The following is a 17,416-nucleotide window of genomic DNA, read 5'->3' on the forward strand; positions in this document are numbered from 1 at the left end:
GGCCTGTAATTTAGGTTTATTGTTCATATGCTTTGTACGTTTAACTTCATGTTTTTCTATTCAGAATTTTTTTTTTAATTAAAAAATATTAATTTTGTTATAAAAATGTAAATAGAAGGCAATGATGTTTTGGTCTTCTGATGAGGATTCCATGTGATGAGAGTTCAGTAGGTGGCGCTCTTCGTGTTTTTTGTAGCTGTTAGAGGGTTAAAAATTCAGCTTTTAATAATCTTCATTTTATTCTAAAGTAGCCTACACAAGAAAGTAGAAAAGAGTAGAATGTTGACATATTTTAAAAGTGAAAGGTGACCATGAGAGGTCAAAAAATAATAATAATACATAAACCGTAAATAAATCATACATTATACTTAAAGAATTCTGAGATCATAGCTTTGTGTCAGGAGCAGACTGAAATTGAACTTGTCACTGATAATTAGTTCCTCAGCTGCACTTCTAAAATCTCATGTGTCGTAAGTCGTAACCCATTCAAATTTTGCTAATTATGTTTGAGAGTCTTTCAGTAAATAATTCAACCTTAAAACTTAAATCTCTGACTGTTTCTTAGCTATCGTGTATCAACCACAACAGAATAGCCAGAGGTTATGAATGCAACCTCAAATGTAGAAGAATACAATAAACATTGTATAAAGCAGGACTGGTCTCACTAAAAGCACATTAGGCAAGTATTAAACTCTGATATTGACTTAAGATAATGAGCTTTTTTTATGTTGTTATGTTGTTGTTTTTTGTTGTTGTTGTTGTTGTTGTTGTTGTTGTTGTTGTTGTTGTTGTTGTTGTTGTTGTTGTTTTGTCTATTCAATAAAAGTCTATTAGGTCCAGTATTGCTGCTGCAAAGTGCGTATGAGGATGGGTAGGCCTATCAGAGCATGTTTCTGTCTATAAACAGAAAATTTTATACAAGTGTTTAGATGACTAGCCCCCGGTTTCACAGACAAGGCTTAAGCCTAGTCCCAGGCTAAAATGCATGTTTAAACTGTTAAATTAAAGCAATTTGCACTGACATTTCCTAAAATATGTCAGTGCCTTTTTTTTTTTTTTTTTTTTTAAGATGCACACCAGTAGCTAATGCTTTTTTCCAGGTATGTTTATGAAAGCTATATACCTTAATGTCCTAATTGAACTGGCCTAATCCTGTCTTAATCTGAGACCTGTCTGTTGAAACCAAGCCTAGATGTCAGATATGTTGCAAACCACATTTAATAATTTCATTATATTTGTGAAATTCCTTAATGCAAATTTTTCAGGCACCCTACAAGGCCTTGTACTTCTTATTAAAAAAAATAACTAAATCGGTTTTCACTAGCCCTGCTAAGAATGAAAAATAAAAGGCAGTGAAGTTATTTGATTTATTTGTGAAGGTTTGTAAAGGTTTTCATGTATTACTTGTTCTTGTACTTTTTGTTCTTGTACTTGTACTTTTTCAGTTTTTTATTTTATGTTTTTTATTTATTTATTTTTGTATTGATTTACCTACTACTGTAACAAGTATCTTGTTCTGTCCATGGACTTTTATGCTGAAGTTGTAATCCCGTTTCCTGTTCTTCTTCCTTTGGATTTAAAGGCAAACCAGCTTTGGTGCATTTTCGCCACCTACTGGGGTGGAGTGTGAAGCGTTGCCGTAGATAGAAGGAAAGAAAGGAAAGAAAAATAAAAAATCTAAATTCTTCCATTCAAACTTGTTTTCTTAAGATATTCTAATGAAACTGTGGTCACTTTTGAATTATTGTTCAAAGTTCTTTAATGTTAACCTTTTTATTCTTACAGATACAACCTAACCTCTTCTATGAGCTGAGTATTATAACCAACAGATCTTAGAAGAGCATGTCCAACTGTTTCTGGTAATCCTCGTTTGCTGCACAATCCTGTAGTATGTTTACCAATTAAAAAAAAATAAATATTGATTCAAAGTTGAGAGTCCAATACGAAGTCATGAAATTATTGGGTCATCCCTTCTTTAGCACAAACGGCTCTCACATTCCCTACTTCTTTATATAATTCGTGTAAGTGTCTTCCCTTTCCTTCCTGTGTCCACAACATGCCATATTCTTAATAATCTTTTTAACTAACCCCTTAATTTCAACTTTTCCCAGAGGGACATTAACATTTATTCTTGAATACTTTAAAGCCTTTTTTTTTTTTTTTGCCAACTCATCTGTTATTTTATTTCCCACAATACTCACGTGTGCAGGAATTTTATTAGATGTTAAATTCTGAACAGGATCAGGAAGGGTTTCTGTGAGAATATCATGTCTTCAGTCAGATTTTCATTTTTGTAAGCTTATAAGGTAAATAATCAGAGCAAAGAACTTGAAGTACATTAACCTCTTCCACCCACTGAAGAGCCAACTGAATTGCAATTCTGAGGAGTAAACATAAGAAATTAGATGTTTTATTGTCCTGCTGTGGAATGACTACTGTTGCAGCTGTTTGCCCAGATTCAGGATCTTTTCAGCTGTCAGTATATATTTGAGTGCAATAATGATGATACTCTTGATCCAAATATTGTTTATCCTGTTTTCGGTGCCATGTTTGTAGTCCTTTGTAGTTTTCCCTGTTGATTAGTCTTGACTGCTACCAGGTTGTCTTGTTAGTCTATTAGCCCAGTGTATGTATACCCCAGTGTTTCTTGTGTTCATGTTGTCCATGGACATATGTGTTTAGAGTTAAGTTACTTTAGTTCCTTGTGTTCCCTTGTGTTTTGTTTTGGGCTTTGTTTTCATGAAACTATCACTCCTGCATGGTACGTTTACACAACAACAGTGTTCTAAAAAATGTTCCGTTCACATGTATCCGCGAAAATGACTACAAATGCTGTTTTAATGCCAGGCCAGTAGTTGGCAAAGTCACTTTGCAAAGAAACACTGTGCATGACGTCACCATTTTCACGAAGTTGCGTTTTTGTAGTTTACACAAAGAAGATTACTGTATCGTTTTCAAAAACTTTAACACACTGAAACCCATTTTCAAAAGTTTGCATTTTGTAAATGAACAGGCTAAATGCATAAAAAGTTCTTTAGTCAAAAACAGTCTTGTGTAAACAGCCCCTTAAGGCTGACCAATGCTAAAAGATTTTTAAAATCTTATAAGATTTTCAAAATGTGAGAGACCACAAACATGACAATAAAAAAAATTCATAGATTTTACAGTTTTGTTCCTATAGTGCATGAAGTGCTGGAACAGATTCCATTCACAAACAACCAGATTCCTGACTTTGAACACGAGAAATCCATAAATTATGGGGGGGGGGAAGAAAAAGGTTTGGATGAAGCCATGAAGATTGTTGTTTTACTTCTGTCTTCCGTCAGAGCTCGCTTTCTGATTGGGTATCGTTTCGTTCCACGTGACAATCTACTGACTGTGTTCGAATTTGTCCTCAGAGTTCCCCCTACACAACAGGATTTCTGATCGTAAATATTCAACCTGTTGGATATACGATTTGAGATTGGTGCAGCCCCGATGTTCTTCTGAGCAGGTTCAGTCACTCTTATCACACATCACACCTCAGGAAAATCTGATAAAATAATCTGTAGAACCATCAAGATAATCGGGACTTTACCTCATCGGAAGGGGAGAATTGGGTCCAAAATCGGCCCGATAACATAGCTGTCACATGTATGTTCTGAAAATGGATTTGCCAGCTGTTCAAATCCTCTGCCTTTCAACAAGAGGATCCTGAGGATCACACAATGTATTTTTTTAGATCTGGCCTACCTGACCCTCTACCCGGACAGCTGCCTGTGCACATTTTACTAAGTTGGACTTTACACTGAAAATGCAACTTTTAATGACTTCTGCAGACTCAAAATTATTCAACCCCTTCATGGCAAGCATCTTTAGTACTTCGTAGAACACCCTTTTGCTGTTATGACCTGCTGCAAACGAGATGTATAACCAGATACCAGCTTCAGGCAGTGTTTCTGAGGAATCTTAGCCCATTCCTCATGAGCAATCCAGTTCAGTAATATTCTTGGGTTTGCGTGCTGCAACAGCCTTCTTCAAATCCCACCAGAGATTTTCTATAGGGTTCAAGTCAGGTGACTGTGATGGCTACTTTAGTATCTTCCAGGACTTCTTCTGCAACCAAGCCTTGGTGGAATTTAAGGTATGCTTGGGATTATTGTCCAGGGCCCGGTTCCCCAAAACGTTCTTATCGCTAAGTAGTTCTTAACCTATTCCTTAACCTCTCTCTTAACGTTATGGCACGATTCCCGACACGTTTGTACGCTAAGTATATCTTCTGTAAGTCACACTTTCGTAAGGTTGGTCTGGACCACTCTTAGCTTTACCTTATCACTGTTGCAGGTCTATACGAATACAATTCTGAAGTTTTAATACACCCAGGCAGTATTCAATTAGGCTAATTCAAGTGTTTTCATGCAAAGAATAAAATTGTCATTACACTGATTGTTGTTAGATTTTTAATTATATTATTATACAATATTATTAATTTAATTATAAAGCGCTTTTAAAGGCCAGTGAAAGCATAGGCTACTGTCAGTTAAGTCCTATTCGGACGCTAATATTGTTTCTCATGGGCTTGTATTGTATTTTAAACATTTATAGAGGTGAGTCGGTGATTTTAGTGCCATCCGAATCCATAATATCAGTTTTTTTCTCACCCAACCCACGTAAAAATCCCTCGCCAAATTAGTACCTTCTGTTTTTTGACAAACAGGTCGTGTGGTAATTTAATTGCCGTCTGAAACCACATCTCTGAGTTTACAAGAAGAGATTCAAAATCCACTGTTTAAACCCTTTTTGATCACTGCCGAGCACCGAGATGTAGGCCTACACTTTTATTACTGAAATGCTGGAAAGTATTTCCAAGAACAATATTTCATCGCAGCTCCACCTCAGCGAACAAAAATGGGAAAGAGAAGAAAGCACGTACAAATTTGAAATGGTTATTATGGCAGCAATATATGATACAATTTAAAAATATGTAGGCTAGGCTATTATAGGCTATTATAGTTTGGATTATTTTTTATAATATCCCATGAGTCCTGATAAATGCAATTTCAACTATTTCTGAAGTGCTTTTTTTATAAAGAACACCGCTTTCTCACATAAACAGCCCCTGCACGAGAGAATAATTGATTCTCGAGCCATCGATACCAACCAATTCAGCACCATCGCCACGGACAGCACCCGGTAACGTCGCACGTTAGAAGGTGTATCTTAAGCAACTTCCTAAGGTATGGTTCGGGGAACACACTTAGGAACATAAGCAACTTTGGTAAGATATATCTTTCAAGTCTTCTTAGCGCGCTAAGAGTGAGCGTTATCTGGGAACCGGGCCCTGTTGGAAGGTCTAATGACGCCCAAGCTTCAGCTTCCTCACTGATGGCATGCTGTTTTCTTCTATAGATTTCCTGATACTTCAATGAATCCATCTTGCCTTCCACACGCTGCAGGTTTTCAGAGGATGCAAAGCAGCCCCTGAGCATGAACCTCCCTTCTCAGAAATCTGGCTGCAGCCGTTGATAGCTCCCTTTTTCTGATTTGCAATGGTGATTGAATCATTTTTATTACAACCGTATACCCCTGTGTTTCAGTCTTTGTTTTTCGGTCATTGTTTTTACAAGTTTTGGGTAAAGCTGTTCCGTTTCCGTTCCCCTTTGGATTGTGTTCTCTCTTGTTTGGATTATTGTCTTCTCTGTTTGGATTATCTTTGTTTTCTGTGGATTCATCAAAAATGTGAAATTAAGTCTGAAATGAATTTATGTGGAGAGTGCACAGGACTTTGACAATTTTCTTTATTTGAGGAATTATGTAGTGTAGCACCAATAATTATAAAGATTTACAGAACTGGACATATTGGAACTGGGAGTTTGAACCCTTATGCACACAGCACTTTTAGGTATTTTCATCTCAGTTTGAATGATCATCTAAAACAGTACTGAAGAACCCAGAATTATTCCACTGAGTATTTGTTAAATATAATTTTTAAAGGTATAGCGGAGGATTTTCTTTTTCCGGGTGGATCATCAAGACTATCGGTCCTCCTAAGTGTCAATCATTCTGGTGATATGTTTACGTAAGGCCGTCGTACGTGCTCGTGCACACGATTCACACGATGGCGTGCGCTCAAAACACAGGTTGGGCCTCCCACTGATGCCTCAGTCGCGAAGTTTCTACTTGACAGGTAAAGTTTGGCATGCTATTTGGAGAAATCCATTTAAAATCACTGCTAGTAAAAGTTAATGTAAGCTATGATTAGCTCGTGCATGCTCTCTCGTGCACACGTTTAATAGGCGTTCCCTCTCGGAGCAGGTAGAGTGTTGCGCATGTGCATTTTTTCAAAAAGTGGAGAGGGCGGTTCTTTTCTAAAGTTCGGGAAAATCCTCCGCTATACCTTTAACTGTTTGTTCTACAGAGGGGTACTAAATGAAATGTGGTCATCATTTATTTTGTCATCAGTATTTCTGTTCTGAAAGTCTGCTCCTCTCAAAAACTAATAGGATTATTCAATATGATTTTAGTCTGATATGAAGTTTATCACAGAACATTGGGCCTCTTCTCGTGAGCCTGTGTAATCATGAGCAAAAGACATTTTGTGTTTATTTAGGCAAACTTTTGTGACTACGTTATAGAAGTGAAAAAATAAAAACGAATAAAAAATTACATAAAAGAAAAAGTGAAAATAACATTAATAACTGACATGAATGCAATTCAGTCAATAAAACTCTTTTCTGATGCCTTTGGGTGTTGATTATGTTAATTGTGAATTGATACGCACCCTGTTAAAGAATGAATGTGAGTCAGGCAGAATGTTTTCGGAAAGGATTTACTCACATGAAAAGTTTTATAAATGAAGCCGTTGTTCCTTGTTGTGTTTGGTTCAAGTCAGCATACGTGTTATCATTTATCATGAATAACTGAATCTGATTTGCTGGAATATACAGAACACTTTACGTATACACTGAACATATTTAAAGATTTTTGAGCTTTTAGGAGCAATGGTTGAATTTTGTTTATCATATATCTGAATAATTTTTTGTTTGTTAGTCATGTTACTTTGGTTCCTGAAAAAAAGGTAATGTCAGACTACAGGCAGAACCAGGGAAAATGTGATCATTAGCTGTAACCAGCTTCAGTGGTGCAGTAAAGTAGAAGGATAACGTTCCTAACAACATGTTTCAACTAAAAAAGGACTGGACTGGACTGGACTACCAGCAGAAGACTGCAACACAGGGAGAATAAATATGGAGAGCAAACAAACCAGGTAACGAGGGAGGACAGGTGGGGCAAATGAATCAATAATCAGGTAACAAGATGGGAGGGGCAAGACAATTGACAGGAGAGCACATGGCAGTAAAACAAATCACAAGCCATGTGCTCACACAAAACGAGACAACATGAAAGCACACATGTATTAAAGGCTCATTTAGTAGGGACTTTTATTATGAAACTGTAGTCATGGTAATATACCGTTAGTGAGCATCGTACAGTAGTTAGTTGAGCTGCCGCTATCTGCTGTGTCTGTGTGATCGGTTCGAGCTGTCAGCTGAAAAGTTGTTGATTCCTGTTCGTTCGTAGTGATTGCTGCAGATGGAATGTCACGATGTTAGTCACTGACCTCAAAGTAAGATCATTTTATTATTTTTGTGTTAAACGTGATCTGAACAGAGTTTTTTTGCGTCCGTGACATACATGCATGCCCGGACATGTCCTGTAGAGATCGTTCTGTTATTCAGATCGGTATTATTATTTAAAGTATGATTATTCATTCTTTATTAAGCTGTAGATCAGTGTTAAAGGGTTACTAATGATATGATGTTGGTCTGTTAAGATGTTATAGCCTAATACCAGACGAGTGATTAGCGTCATGTTTGTTTGAATGCTCTTCATATGAGCCACAAGGTTATCCATATATGGGCACTTTATGTTATTGATCACAAATGGTTGCTTACAACCTATTTTCCTGTGGAATACCTCGTTTCTGTTTATTTAACTGGATGTTGAGTAGAGAAATGTCACTGATGTGAATTAAGAATAATTATTTTACATTATGTAACATTGAATGCTTATTATTGTATATATATTTAGTTTATTCATTATCTTTATTGTACTTATTTTCCAGACTATGTACATCATTGAATATACCTCTGTGGTTCATCCATCTACCTCCAATACACAGAGTTAATCTGATCACCTGTCTCCTCATTATTTGTGCTCTGACCGGCATCCCGAAGGGTTTACTCATCATTACAAAATCAGAACCTAACAGCCCAAAAGCCTCTCCAACAAATTGGTCCTTCGAGCCGGATTTGAGTATTCCCTTCTGACGTTATGGACTCTGAGGAAGAGATGATTGGAGGAACTCGCCCTAAGCGCAATACTCGTCCTCCAGCTTACCTACAGCAGTATGAGGTACATTATACCCGAGGCAGACCTGTCGCTGAGCATGATGTTCCACGCACCTGGGAGGCACCTGTCCACCGGACTCCTCCCCCATCCATCCAGCCTGGTGGTGGTGGTGACCTGGAATGTTCTGGTAGCTCACAGATCATGTCCTCTGGTTATATGCCTCCACAGCATGCTGCATTCCCTCAGACATCCTTCTCGTCGCCTCTGGCAGCTGATTTCATTACCTCTGCACATGACAGTGAGCGACAGCATCTGCACCCGGAGCATGCACAACTAATGCAGACCCATCAGGCTTTCCAGGCTGACTTAAGGGAGTTGAGAGAAGTCCATGCTGAAGTCAGAGAATTAGTTCAGGTGGCTCAGTCCCTTCGAGCCGACCTCAGTCAAGCTAGAGGACAGAACCTATCGCCAACACAGCCGACAGCGTTTCAGTTATCCAGTTCCCCCCTGAGGCTGTATCCACAACCTTAGCGGAAGATGGATACGTCGCTGAGCTTCCCCCACCGCCTTGGCCTGAGCCTGATGTTTACCTGAGAAAACGGATGGATGCCCTTGTGTTGTCTGATATGGGTGCCACAACTTACCCACCTGTGATGCCAGGGACCAGAAAGTATCCATTTGATTCCGCAGCTACTCAGTCACGCCCTTCTCAACATTATGCTCCTGATGCTTGGGGATTTCCTCCCCCTCCTACCCCTAAAGAGCTTCAAGAGTTGTTAACACCTGCGGCCATGCCCTTGCCTGCCAACCACAAGTCAGTGCCTATCTTTCCACGGTTCAGCTCTGTGCCTGCTTATTCGAATCCTCCAGCCTTAGCGCCAAAGGTAGAGCCCCATCTACGACCTGTAGTACCTTCTGGGTCTGAGTATGTGTATAGAGGACCTACACCTACGATCCCTAAGTTCAGAAGGCCTGATCCGGGTGAGTTTGCCCGACTCCGGATAGCTTTGGAGAACCTGCTCCCTCCAGACGGGACTGAACTTTTCAAATACCAGATCCTAGTGGATCATCTTAGGCTTGAGGAGGCTAGAATGATTGCGGATGCTTACTTGAACTCACCTACCCCATTCAGTGATACAATGGCTGCGCTCCATGAGAAATTTGGCCAACCGCATCAGCTAGCCTTAAGGAGGATTGCCATCGTTCTTGAGAGTCCTGACATCAAGCGAGGTGATATTTCTGCCTTCCAGAGGTTCGCTCTCCAGGTACAGTCACTAGTGGGCCTACTGAGAACTTTGGAACGCGACGGTGAACTGGAGCTGAGTTGTGGGTCCCATGTTGCGCGCCTTCTCTGTAAGCTTCCCCCTGAGCAGCGCGCTGACTTTCGTCGCCATATGTTCCGCCAAGCCGGCACAACCCCTAATCTGGTTGACCTTTCAAACTGGCTCCGTTACGAAACATGGTGCCACAGCTACGATGCCGATCCAATGTCTAAGGTTTTTCACGCCAAGTCAGACTCTGGAAAGAGAACTGTGACCATCCTGCATGGGATTGGAGAACCCCCGGTTGAGACTCCTGTCTCTCGGAAAGGTCCCGTTTCACAATCCAAGCCTTCTAAAGTGAAACGTTATTGTCCATTCTGTGATAAGACTGAGCATTACCTGAGCCAGTGTGCATCCTTCAATAAGCTTACCTCCGACCAGGTCAGGACATGGATTCGGAGTAACAACCGTTGTTGGCGCTGCGCCAGGGCACACCGTGCTGCTCAATGTGACCTTAAGAAGCCCTGCAACCTCTGCCAAGGCACCCATCTCCGCCCTCTTCATGAGGTGAACTTTGGTCTATCTCCGAGGGAGGATTCAGCTCAAGTGGAGAAGAGTTGCCTGACAAATTCCTCTCCAGATCGGCTCTTCCTGGATAAACCCTCTGTCGGTGGTCGAGTCATGCTCAAAGTGGTTCCTGTAAATCTACATTATGAAGATCGCACCCTGGACACCTTCGCTCTTCTTGATGACGGCTCGGAGAGGACTATTTTGCTCTCCACTGCAGTTAAGGCCTTGGGCATCAAGGGTGTCCCTGAAGATCTTCCATTGCGAACGGTGAGAGACGATATTCAGGTCCTTCGTGGTTCTTCCATATCCTTTCAGATCTGACCAGTTATAAGATCAAACATGCCTTCACGGCAGATCGTCTTAACTTGTCACGCCAGTCTTACCCTGTAGAACATCTACGACAGAAATACAGACACCTGCGGGGTCTTCCAATCAGTACACTTACTGAAGTCCAGCCTTTACTTCTCATCGGTTCCGATCAGCCCCATCTCATAACTCCGACAGAGCCTGTTCGATGGGGCGGCCACGGTGCGCCAGCTGCAGTTCATACGCGCCTAGGATGGACGCTCCAGGGCCCCATACCTTCCATGGGGTGGCCTCCTGCAGCACGGCAATGCCTGTTGACCTCCATGGCTCCAGTTCAGGACGAACTATTCCAGAACGTTCAATGACTGTGGCAGTTGGATAAGGTTCCGCAGTGGGAGGGTAAAGAGGTAACCCGGTCAAAGGAAGATCAGGAGGCTCTTCAGCTGCTTGAAATGAAAACTCTCACCCATCAGATAGAAGGCATCAATCGGTTAGCTACGCCCCTACTACGGCGAAAGGACATGCCTTTGTTGAATGCACCTAAGGAGTCAGTCCTACCTACCCTCCGCAGTGTTGAAAGGCGTCCTGTTGAAGGACCCTGTAAAAGCTGAGGTCTATAAAGATGAAATGAGGAAACTCATTGAGACAGGAGCTGTTCGGGAAGCGACTGTCCCTTTACCTGATTCAGCTGAATGTTGGTACATCCCTCACCACATTGTTAGTCACAATGGGAAGTTCCGCATTGTCTTTAACTGTTCTCATCAGTATCAAGGACAAAGCCTCAATCAGTACTTGTTGCCCGGGCCTACCCTTGGGGCCTCGCTGTTGGGCGGCCTTATCCGCTTCAGAGAACATCCTGTTGCAGTGAGTGGGGATATCAAGGCGATGTTCCACCAGGTCCGTCTTCTACCTGAGGACCGTCCTCTACTCCGTTTCCTTTGGCGGGAGCTGAAGATGGATGAGGCACCCAAGATTCTTGAGTGGCAGGTTTTACCCTTCGGCACGGCCTCTAGTCCATGTTGTGCAACCTACGCACTACAACGCCTTGTACAGCAACACCCCCAGACGGATGAGGCGATTCGGTTTTCGGTGGAGAGAAGTTTCTATGTCGATAACTGCCTGCAGAGCCTGCCTACTGTTGATGCAGCGCGAAGTTTGATTGACCGACTACGGAATATCCTTTCTGAAGTTGGATTTGAAATTCACCAGTGGGCCTGCAATGACCCTGGCGTGGTGAGTCACCTACCAACCAATGCCCGAGCTGAGAGTGTGGAACTGTGGTTAACGCAGGAGAAGTCAGACGTCCCTGAATCGACGCTGGGTCTAAGCTGGAACTGGCAGACGGACACTTTGTCCTACAAACACCGACCTGTGGTATATAACACTCTTACTTTGAGGAATATCTATAAGGTCCTAGCTTCCCAATACGACCCTCTTGGCTGGCTTCTACCTTATACGACTCGAGCTAAAGTCATCATCAAGCAACTGTGGAACAAACAGAGAGGGTGGGACGACCCCAACCTACCACCTGAGCTCATCCGGTCTTGGAATACGTGGGAGGAAGAACTCCGATACCTCCCTTGTATCACCTTTCCCCGACCTTATGTCCCTCCTGAAGTTGGAATGGGTGGAGCTACCCATGAGTTACATGTCTTCTCAGATGCTTCTGAGCAGGCATATGGAGCGGTGGCTTACCTCCGGACTACCGACCAGGAAGGTCGGACTTACCTGTCCTTCATCCTAGCACGTTCGCGTGTTACTCTTAAGCGAACTCACTCTATTCCAAGACTGGAACTCTGCGGAAGTCTAGTCGCAGCACAGTTGGCTAAGTTGCTTGAGAATGAGTTGACCCTACGTATCAAGTCTATTTCCTTGTGGACAGACTCTACCACAGTCCTCCAGTGGTTTAATTCGGAGTCCTGTCGATACAGAGTCTTCGTGGGAAACAGAATCGCTGAGATCCAGGAGTTGACGGATAAGTGTTCTTGGCATTATGTAAGCTCTGCAGACAACCCAGCTGACGACCTCACGAAAGGGAAATCTCTCCAATACCTTGCTGCACCAAACCGATGGTCCCAAGGACCCTCCTTTCTCCTCCAGGATCCCAAGGAATGGCCAGTAATACCTAAGACTGAGACCATGGCAGATAAGGTTGAACTGTGGAAATCTGCTTTCTGTGGGATCAGTACCTTCCCTCCCTCTTCTGGCAACACTGATGGATGGAACTACCACACCTGGCAGGAACTATTGGATGTGACAGCCCAAGAACTTCGAACTACCCTTTATCCAGGGACTTCTCCACAGGCTAAGGATTACCATCAGGCTGAGCTTCATATCCTCAAATGGGTGCAGCAGGAATCCTTCCCTGAGGATTATAAACTGTTAGGGAGTGGAAAGTCAGTCAGGTCCAAAAGTCGACTAATTACCCTAGCCCCTGAAATGGATCCGTCCAGTAGTCTGATTAGGGTAGGAGGTCGTTTGAGGAGAGTTGCAGGCATTGAGGACTCCGTTTTACATCGTTTGGATCCTAATCACCCAGTCACCCGTTTGATCATTCTCCATTATGATCACAAGTTACATCATTCTGGATCTGAACGGCTGTTCGCGGAAATACGGAGATACTACTGGATTCTACGTGGCCGCGAAGCTGTTCAACGATTTCAACATGACTGCCCAGAATGTCAACGGTGGAGGGCTCAGCCGACAATCCCAAAGATGGCAGATCTACTCCCTCTGCTCGCCTTCGGCTCTACAAGCCTGCCTTCCATTCTTGTGGAATGGACTGCTTTGGACCCTTGCTGGTCAAAATCGGAAGACGTACAGAGAAGCGTTGGGGTATTCTCTTTAAATGTTTGACCACGAGAGCTGTCCATTTAGATCTACTCTCAAGCATGAGTACCGACTCCTTCCTCATGGCTCTTAGAAGGTTTGTCTCGAGGAGAGGGACACCAGCTGAGTTATGGTCGGATCGAGGTACGAACTTCCGCGGGGGTGAAAGGGAGTTACGGGAAGCTTATGCCGCATTAGTTCCTGACATACAGAGTCAGCTTGCCCTCCAGAGGATCCATTTCCATTTTAATCCCCCATCAGCCCCCCACTTCGGTGGAGTTTGGGAAAGGGAGGTGAGATCTGTTAAATCAGCCTTGTACACGGTCTTGGGTTAACAGTCAGTTCCAGAGGAAGTCTTAATGACAGTCTTGCTGGAAGTGGAGGCCATCCTGAATTCAAAACCCTTAGGGTATGTGTCATCAGACGTGGCAGATGCTGACCCGGTGACGCCAAATAGTCTCCTCATGGGGCGGCCCGATGGATCTCTGCCTCAAGTCATTTACCCAGAATCAGAGATGCTAAGTCGCCGGCACTGGCGACATTCCTAGGTCCTAGCTGACCGATTCTGGTCCAGGTTCATAAGGGACTATCTTCCTAGTCTCCAAACTTTGCAGAAATGGCAAGCCTCTCCTCCCGACTTGAAGGAGAAAACATTTGTTTTGGTTGTAGACCCACAATTACCTCGGAGCTTATGGCCTGTGGGACAAGTCATCAAGACCCACCTAAGCCCGGATGGTCATATCCGGTCAGCTGATGTGGAGATCAGGGGCCAAGTTTATACCAGACCGGTAGCCCGCCTGGTCATCCTGCCTGCCTTACCAAAGGATGGACCTAATGCTCCTAACCCTGATTAGTGAAGTCACCTTTCAAGGAAGCAAAGATGCTTCACATCTTTGGGGGCGGCTGTATTAAAGGCTCATTTAGTAGGGACTTTTATTATGAAACCGTAGTCATGGTAATATACCGTTAGTGAGCATCGTACAGTAGTTAGTTGAGCTGCCGCTATCTGCTGTGTCTGTGTGATCGGTTCGAGCTGTCAGCTGAAAAGTTGTTGATTCCTGTTTGTTCGTAGTGATTGCTGCAGATGGAATGTCACGATGTTAGTCACTGACCTCAAAGTAAGATCATTTTATTATTTTTGTGTTAAACGTGATCTGAACAGAGTTTTTTTGTGTCCGTGACATACGTGCATGCCCGGACATGTCCTGTAGAGATCGTTCTGTTATTCAGATCGGTATTATTATTTAAAGTATGATTATTCATTCTTTATTAAGCTGTAGATCAGTGTTAAAGGGTTATTAATGATATGATGTTGGTCTGTTAAGATGTTATAATACCAGACGAGTGATTAGCGTCATGTTTGTTTGAATGCTCTTCATATGAGCCACAAGGTTATCCATATATGGGCACTTTATGTTATTGATCACAAATGGTTGCTTACAACCTATTTTCCTGTGGAATACCTCGTTTCTGTTTATTTAACTGGATGTTGAGTAGAGAAATGTCACTGATGTGTATTAAGAATAATTATTTTACATTATGTAACATTGAATGCTTATTATTGTATATATATTTAGTTTATTCATTATCTTTATTGTACTTATTTTCCAGACTATGTACATCATTGAATATACCTCTGTGGTTCATCCATCTACCTCCAATACACAGAGTTAATCTGATCACCTGTCTCCTCATTATTTGTGCTCTGACCGGCATCCCGAAGGGTTTACTCATCATTACAAAATCAGAACCTAACAGCCCAAAAGCCTCTCCAACAACACAGCTAGTTTAAAACACAAGCTGCGTGCTACACAGTACAAGACAAAACATGGCATGAAAGCACATGAAACAAGGCACACAGACAAGACAAAACAGGAGTGTCAGAGCTCTGTCACAAAACCAAGAAATAGACTAGACAGAAGTGACAGAACCCTGACACAAATGGCAGCATGGATTTCCAAATAGAACCAATACATAATTTCAATGTGTGATTTATTTCACAGGCATACTCTCTGGGAATAGAATTTGTCCCTCATGTTAACATGAATTTGTTAATCACAATCATACAACTTTTTGTTGGGTCTGTATAAAGTCATGAAAGAATGTTTCTTTACCTCTTTTTCAAGTTCAGCAAGCAAAAATTTTGAGAAGATCGACCCTTGAATGATCTGTTCTAGCAAAACTGGGCATAATTAAGTAGCAAAGTTGTTCATTATAATGAAATGAAGGCACATGGTGAGTGAGTTACATTGACAGGAAAGTCACAAAAAAAAAAACATGAAAGTGTATACCAGCAAAAAAGGAAGGAGAAGGAGGCCGGAAGCAGTGTCAGTGCCATACACAATGCATACAATATTTACTAATACAAGGAAGTTCAAACAAATCAAATCAAACAAATTAACAGGGGAGTTCAGTTACCACAAATGGCAGGCAGTTTATCACTCCTCTGATACTGTGAAATAAAATCCTTTATTTATCATGTCATCAGCACAAAAAAATGGAAAAATTTCCTTCAGAAAAAAATAAAACTAATTGCCTTTTGACTCAAAGACTCAACAACAAATAAATACAAAAAAGAAAGTTTAATTAACATCTGATAAAAACATTATTAAACTACGCTGCCTTAACTTGTCTACTCTCAGGACTTAGGTTCAAATACCTAAAATATTATTTTTAATAAAAAAAAAGCAGATTTGGCTTTATGCGACTATAAAGAGTGAGTATATGGTGACAGAATTGCCCCTTAAAGGTATAAACTAATATGTTAATATGTACAATTACTACTATATGAACCTTTAAGGATAAATAAGATTCAAAGTTGTCAATTTAAGGGTAGTGCGCTAATTTTTGCAGAGTGCATATTCTTAGATCTTTCTTTTATTGATTGAGACTGTGAGACCCTATACTGCCACTTCTATAATGTTTTCAAAGGTTTTCAACCTGATGTTTATATATATTTCCTAGCATTTTGTTTGCTTTTCTACACAAGCCATGACTGCAGGTTATGGAGGAAGTATCACACGATTTTTTATAATAAAATTTTTAAACAAGGATTGACTACATTCTAATTTCAAACCATTTGGTGAGTCAGGTTCAGTCTGCCTCAATCGCAAATTTGTTCTCTCCCAAATAGAAAAGGAACCATACCTGTCGTCCTGTTTGCATACAGTAAATGCTTTCCTCATTATGTATATGGAGGAAAAGTCCATGAAAGAAAAATTTTCTTTCATCCATACCAGTAGTCTACCCAAAACAACTGTTGTATGCAAAAGAAACTCATTCTGGTCCTGTTTCTCTCTGTAGTGGGCAGAAAAATGCATCCACTCACTCATTCTTTATCTACACCAGAAACACATTGTTATGCAGTTCATAGTTCCAGATTAACCATGTCACCTGAATGAAGGGTAAATTCACATACCTGTTTATGGGAAACTTTTGAATATAGTTTTAGACAAATACACAGCTGACCCCGAATGTAGTCATGCATGTTAGCCAGAGTTAAAATGACTTGACAACCATCTCTGATTAAGGTACATTTGAGTTTTGAGAGCATAATCTGGTTTAAATCTAATACATATCTGATCTATTAAAATATGAATCTGAATAAAACAAAAGTCTTATTTAAAAGCCCATATATTCTGTCACATGACATTTCACAGGGTTTACGCATTTGGTCTTAATGTTTATATATACACCAGCATTGACGTAATGCTTTGTAAATGTTGACACAAATCGAAAACTTTACAGGCCTGTTTGATATGTCGACCTTTGTCATGGCCTTCAAAGTTAAGTCATCAGACCCTCCTTCTTGTTTAATATTAACTATCTGCACTCATCCGAAACAATATTTCCAGAAGTCTATTGTAAAGCGTCTCACATAGATACCTATTGCTTGTGTCTTGGCTGGCTGGTGGTCTGTTGCTCTCATTTGTCATATTCCACATGTCCAACAGGTATGCAAATTCAAGTCACTCAGCAAGATATTACACTGTGTGAAACATTTTGTGCCATCTATCTTTGCCTTAAGGGAGACCAGACTCTGAAAAGACCAGAATCTCTAGCTTCATGATTGTCTTTTTTGAAAAGAGAGAAGTGAAGGAGGTGTGGCTACAGCTCTC

This window comes from Scardinius erythrophthalmus (assembly GCF_964197995.2).
Source record: "Scardinius erythrophthalmus genome assembly, chromosome: 3".
In the NCBI taxonomy this organism is placed as follows: domain Eukaryota; kingdom Metazoa; phylum Chordata; class Actinopteri; order Cypriniformes; family Leuciscidae; genus Scardinius; species Scardinius erythrophthalmus.